The 7,230-nt window shown below is 38.7% G+C and overlaps 1 pseudogene; it reads left to right on the forward strand.

Annotated features, from left to right (window-relative positions):
- Nucleotides 1-294: 294 nt before the first annotated feature.
- On the forward strand, nucleotides 295-6,137 carry LOC120295991 (annotated as a pseudogene).
- Nucleotides 6,138-7,230: the final 1,093 nt, after the last annotated feature.

Raw genomic sequence — 7,230 nt, forward strand, 5'->3', positions numbered from 1 at the left:
CTTACAATAGATTGACCGGCTTAATTCCAGCCTCCATCGGTGGGTGCTTGAGATTGGCGGCTTCACTTAGAAGATAATTCTTTCCATGGTCAAATCCCCCAAGCTTTACTTCCATTACGGGGTCTAGAACACTTGGATCTTTCCAATAATAATTTTTCTGGTCCAATCCCGAGCTTTCTTGAGCTCTCACAGCTCGAGTACTTGAATTTGTCCTTCAATCAACTAGAAGGACAAGTTCGGAGCGTGGCGTCTTTCTTAATGCAAGTGCTGTATCGGTTTCGGAAATAGGGAACTATGTGGAGGTGCTCCAGTCTGAAGCTTCCTCTTTGTGAATTACCAAGCTCTAACAAGTCTTCTGCAACCAAGGCCATAGTGATATCTGTGGTAGCCGTCAGTTTGTTATGTTTAGCTTTGTTGTTCCTATCTATCTTCTATTACTGCAAAAAGAAGCAGATGAGAACCGATGCCTGGACGTCATCAACCTTTGGGCACCAATTCTTGAGGGTTTCTTATGAAGAACTTTTGAGAGCTACTGATAGATTCTCCGAGACCAATTTGATTGGTAAAGGGAGATATGTAGCAATTTATAAGGGTATTCTAGATTGTGGTGCCACGGTGGCAGTGAAGGTGCTCAATTTAATGCAAAGAGGTGCTTCAAGGAGCTTTGTCTTCGAATGCCAAACTCTAGGTACCATTAGACACCGAAACCTCGTGAGGATACTAAGTGTTTGTTCAGGCGTGGACTTCCGTGGCAATGACTTTAAAGCTCTAATATACGAGTTCATGGCTAATGGGAGTTTAGAGGAGTGGCTACACCCTAGGACTATAGGACGGGATGATAAGCATGGTGAATCAAGAAATTTAAGACTAGTGCAGAGGTTAAATATCGCCATCGACATAGCTAATGCGATCGAATATGTCCACAAGAGTTGTTCTTTAACAATCCTTCACGGAGATCCGGAAGCCAAGTAATGTGCTTTTGGACAATGACATGGTGGCTCGAGTTGGAGATTTTGGGCTTGCAAAGATCATTTCCATGGTGTCTACCGAAGCTGTAGGGGTTCGTTCGGGTAGCTCAACTTCAACAATAGTTAGAGGATCCATTGGCTATGTGCCTCCTGGTATGAATTTGTCATATTTTCTTGATTAGTTTTCCGTTGATTGTGACGTTAATATGAGATAGTGTCAAAAGTTTGAATGAACATGATCCTTGATGTTATATTATGGTTAGTATGTTCTGACACCTCTTTCCCACAACACAATTTCCCCTTCGCCCTATTAATAGCTTCAGCAGGAAAAGAAAATACATATCCTTGTGTGCGAAACGATTAATAGTAGCATTTTCTTATTGTATTTGAAATTAAGATGAGAATAAGCCATCTGAATTTTTATCAATGAGTAGAAATATATTTGGTCGAAACTTGTAAATTCATGCCAATAAACAAATTAAACATATCCTATCATGTCACATTCGCATTTTTTTCCATAATTCGTATTTTATCTTATATCATCTTCATGGTAGAACGGACTATAACTAATATTGTGGTAGACCCAATTACGGTATGAGAAATTGATGAGAACTAGTGGTTCTCTTTTGGTATGCCATGACTTAAGGTTTTGACAATAAGTAATTGACCCCTTACCGTGGACCCTTTCCTGTTGACTTGACCTATAATTCTACATTTATAATAAATGTTTAGGCGTTTTACGTCACAAGACAAATTTATGCATTTTACTGGTATAAATCCATCATCATCAACAAATCACTCCAAGTCTCTTCTTTTGTCCCTGTTGTGTTCTTTTTTTCGCCGGTTCTTCTAGTTATTTTTATCTCCTTTCCCGCAGAAAAGAACCAGTGTGGTATAGGAATTAAACTTATTTCAGATTTTGAAAATAATGAGCCTCGTGTGGATTCCATGTGTGTCCAGTAAAAAACGATGGTTCAAATTTAGTTGATACATGCACTAAGTTCATTAAATAATTTCCCCGTGGCCTTCATTACATATATTTTCTTCTTTTTCTGTGTTCATCCGTACCCTACTGGGGACAAAGTCACTCTTGATGTTTAGCAATTTGTTTAGTCAACATGTGACAACTTTGGGTGCACTTGGAGAAAGAAGAGCTCAAATGTTATTTACTGATATTTGGTGCACTTTGTAAATCCTGAGATCTCATTTCTCTATGGTTGATGCATTCCGACTTTTGTAACAATTTTTACCACTTAGCATACAACAGGCGCTGAACATTAGCCATAGCCAATAAACTAAACAAAGGTCAAATAGTAGAAAGTTTTGGGACCCTCTACCATGCCCCGGCAGAGGATCCCTTGCCCTTTGCCATACACAACGAACTGGATCGCAAAGTGAGTGAGGCGCAGCTAGTGCGAGCCCTCACAATTGTCCTTGACAAGCTCTTGCAAATAGACATCAAGCAAATCCCATGTGATTTAGGAATTTTTATAATACAAAGAGCTTCAAGAAAAAGTGTCAATTCATTCCTATTTATTGTCTTGATGAAATTTTCAGAATATGGCATAGGACACCAAGTTTCCACACTTGGGGATGCATACAGTTATGGCATTCTATTATTGGAGATGTTCACTGCGAAGAGACCCACTGAAGAGGCCTTTGAGCATGGTCTTAACCTTCATAGTTTTGTCCGAATGGCTCTTTCAGATCAAGTGATGGACATCGTAGACTCAAGGCTTTGGAGTGAAGTTGGTGATCAACAACAAGAGATTAGGATCAGAGATTGCATAATCTCTGTATTGAGTTGGGTCGCATGTTCGATGGAATCATCCAGATCGGATGGACATGACCCAGGCGATCAAGAAATTATACTCAATCAAGACGCGTTATGAAACCAAATAGAGGAGGACAAGTATGTAGCTAAATCAGTTTTCTCATTTCATCTTGGAACTCTTTCACTAGTAGAGAAAATCATCATGCAAAGGCAATGCTAGCAAATTGACATGATTATCTCCCTAAAAGTCTGCCTACCCATATCTATTATGTGTATTTTTAATAATTACACCTATACTTATATTTGAATATTGTAGAAAGCGGATGTATGGAGTTCTAGTCTACCTATTTCCACCGAGTAACCATGTAAAATTTGATGAATTTGCTTATTTGCACAGTTCTCTTCATTGCTCTCTCTCCTTCCCTCCCTCTGCGCACTTGTCTGGGCATAACCTCACAGTGAGGTCACGAAGACTAACTCTTAATGTCATGCTTGTGAGCCCGATTGTTGGAGACCAAGCTTGATCAAATCTAAGAACACAAAAGGAGGCAATCTCATCACAAGATCATGAGGATGTTAATACCTTATTCTTAGTCGACACATAAAAAAAGAGTAAAAAAAACGAGATTTGGGTTTCGATCACGAGAGAGCTCGTTTCTTGCCAAAAAGTGTCATTTTTCATTTCTTTCATTTCTTTTTTTGCATTGTCATTTTTAAGCAATTTCAAAGTTATTTTTGAGAAAAACCTGAAAAGTCAAATGGTTAACTTTCGAGTTGACTTGTTAGTCAATCCTTTGACCAAAAGTCAACATCGAGTAAAAATTAAATTTTTACCAAAAAGATTCTATTTAGCTTTAATTTCACTTTTTAAGTCAATTTCTCAAAAACTCAAAGATTTGACAAAAAAATCAACATTTTAAGAAAAGTCAACTAAATGGTTGACTTTTGGTCAAACCTTTGACCAAAAAAATTGAAAAAATAAAAAATGCATAAATATATTTCTTTTCATGCCAATTTGACTTTTTGTCAAAAATTTACGAAAATTGATTAAGAACCTTGTTTTCCAAATTTTTTGGTTTCGGGTCTTAAATTAGCTAAAAATCAAATTAATTTTATTTTAGTCATAATTAAGTATAGTTCCTTCTTCAACATTTGGTTTAGGGACTATTTTATATCTGCTTGTGCATTTAATTTTGTGATTTACCGAGTCAAAATTGCAAATTGTCATTTTGCGCCATAATTAGGGGACCAAAATTGATCATTCACAACTTACAAACAAATGATTGTTTCTCACTTATTTCATTATGATAAGTCCAAATTTGAAATTGATTTTGAGAAATTCACATCGGAACGATCAATTTAAAGGATTTGATCCTCTCAAGCATAAGAAAGTCAAGTAATTAAGCTTTAATCGACAAAATTCAAATTGACTCATTCATGATTATGGTTTAATTTCATAAATCTTGGTCCAATTTGGATATTAGGCCTAGATTCATTTTTGACATAAGCTCGATCACTTCAATTCAAGATCAATTTGAAGGTAATAAGTGAGATATCTTGCCCCATGTCGGGCAATGCCTCTTGGGGATGGGAACCAGTGGACTGCCTTGCACGACACAAGGTGTGGGGTGGCAAGCAAATCTTCCCAAGCGGTGGAGACAAAGAATTAGAGTGTGAGCACCTATTTAGGTGGACCTTGGAACCGGATCGAATTGGCAATGTGAAGTTTATTCTCATTGAAAATGGTTCGATTATTGATCTCCAAAATTAGGAACTAACACTATGCGGTTCGGTTTTAAGGTTAGGGTGTTAAAGCGAACCAACGGAAGGACCCTAGGCCAAATCAATTTTAACTATATTTTTTTATTTGTACTTGTTTTTAAGTGGACAGAATTTGGACCAATATTTAAGGATAATAGGGAATGAAGTTACATCATTCATGTTTTAAACTGTATATTGTTTATTTCATTTTACCAATGTTTTACTTCTCGTAGTTTTTTATGCTAAGTATCGCTATTCAAAATATTATATATTGATGGGCAAGCACCTAAAAGAAAAAGTTTGTCCTCCCAATAAATATTTTTTTTTTAATGAAGAACAATAAATGAATCACCCGATTCACGACCAACATTTGAAATGGAAGGATCTGTTTTAAATTCCAAAATATGGTAAACCATCTTATACATATAAATTCTAGATTCTAGAGTTGATTCAATCTTGAAATCGCTCATCTTTCCAAGGAATGCTATCTTTAGCCACACCTTGCCTGACCCAAATCCATTGTTGTTTTTCAGAAAAATAATTGCCCGACCAAACAAGGATGTTCTTATTAGCCAAAATTAACATATAAGACTAGGATGAAGGAGGAAGTGATGTTTTGGATGGGAAGTCCACACGAGGAATATCAAATAACGTGTCAAACACTGACGGAGCTTTCCGAAGGCACTACCAGGCTATTCCGGTCGTCGGCTATCCCAGCTTAATTTCCAGAAAATAAATAAATAAATAAATAATTACGAAAATATTAAATAAATAGCAATAAATCCAATTTAGGTCCGTGTGCCTAATTAGAAGCCGAAACAGACTCGGAAAAATTCCAAAGTTTGTTCAATAAATAATAAAGCGCATCTACTCGCTAATGTCATTAACCATTTGCCTAACATGCATTGATAAGTCACTAATTTAATTGCTCTACTCTAATTTATCCACATAATCACACTTAATTAAATCTAAACAATCCCTAAGCATCATTAGCCTACTAATTGGGGTTTAGTGAGTAAAATTCACTTGTGCAAAGTGAAGACCGGAACACCGCGACGATGGCGCGACGGCGGCTGAATTTGGGCTCATGACGACACCAACGTTCTTGACCGGGCTTGGAACCAGCCCAACGCAGCTCAGCAAGGCTGAGCTTCGGCCTTGGGCTTCTGCAGGGCTGCTGGTCGCGGGCTTGGGCCTGCTTAGCGGGCCTCAAGTGGACTTAATTGATGGGCTGAATTCGCTGGTTTCAAAACTGGGCTGCTGAAGATGGGCTTCGCTGGTCTCTTAGGCTTCAAATTGCTGGGCTGCTGCAAGGCTTATGGGCCCAGCTGGACTGGAATTTCGCTGGGCTTCAAGGGCTGAAGAAGACCGAACTGGGCTGAAAACTTGGGCTGACCTGACTTCTTTGCTGGGCTTCGTGCGTTGCTGCAGGGGAACGCTGCTTCAGGCATGTCAGCCGGCGTGAGCTGCTGGAGGACGCTCGGATACGAGTCAGCGAGAGAGAGGGTTTGAGGGAAATTCAACGGTCAGCTGCAAGAAGAAATCGTGGAGTTGGCTGGGTAGATGTGCAGAGACGTGGAGCAAACGGGCTGGCTTCGGTCAAGAGGGAAAGGGCTTCGTTTGTTGATGGTTGAACGGTTGAGGTGACGTTGGCAGCTTCGGTTGATTTGCTGGACGCACGTGGAGGCTTCGGTCAAACGAGGAAGAAGAAACTTGATTGTTGACCGGCGTGGGAAACAAAACGTGATGGAGAGGCAGGCGGCAGAGAAGAAATGATGGAGCAATTTTGATGGTTGATGGGCAGCTTCGCAGGGAAAATCAGGAAGAAAGAAAAGCAAAGCAGGAAAGGGAGGCAGAAGGGGTAGAGAGAAAGTGAGGAGTGCGAAGATGAAGGGGAAGGGACGAGGGGACAAAAGATGGTACAAGAAGTCAACTAAACATATCTCAAGAATTAATTGTTTGGTCCCCCAATCATCCTTAATCTTATCTTACTTGATCTCTAATACTTTCTTGCAATAATCTTCACAAATAAACTTAATTTTGAAGTCCAAAATTGCTGCCCTTTTCCAATTCCGAATTTCACAATTTTTGTCTTCAATTTGTTCAACAATTTCCAAATTAAGATCCATTTCGATGAAGAAAAAGTCACAAAATTTCTATAAGTTCTCATTAGCACATAGCCTAGCTTGGAAATCCAAATTTCCTTCAATGAGCCGTCCAAATTTTCGTTATTTTCACGACATTCGAAAAGATTTTCCGTAAAAATTTTGGAATCTCGAATATTCCGGAGGATGAGTCGACGTTCTTAAAATAGATCGTAACGTGATAGAATTTTCAATTTCGAAATCGGGTTCAAATTCACGATTAATTTCAATCCGGCGCGTTTTTAGCATAGCCTAGGTTACATGGTAGTTTTCATAAATTTTTAGTGCGAATGACCCGTGATCGATTTTATTCGAGCCATTGACGACTCTTATTTGTCGTTAAAATCTCAAGGATTCAAATACGGACATAGGTACCAAAACGACGGAAAAATCAAATTAGTGCGGTCGATGAGAATTTTGCGATTTAGTGGGATCACTCACGTTTAACTACTCATTTCGGTCGAATCGACTTATCTTTGATCACGATCGATTTTTTTAAGCGTGCGTAATGATCTCGGTAGATGAGCATAATCGAGTAGCCGATCTGTCGAATTCTCAGTCATTGCATTTAGATTCTTTAATT

This window comes from Eucalyptus grandis, chromosome 7, assembly GCF_016545825.1.
Source record: "Eucalyptus grandis isolate ANBG69807.140 chromosome 7, ASM1654582v1, whole genome shotgun sequence".
NCBI classification, from domain to species: Eukaryota; Viridiplantae; Streptophyta; class Magnoliopsida; order Myrtales; family Myrtaceae; genus Eucalyptus; species Eucalyptus grandis.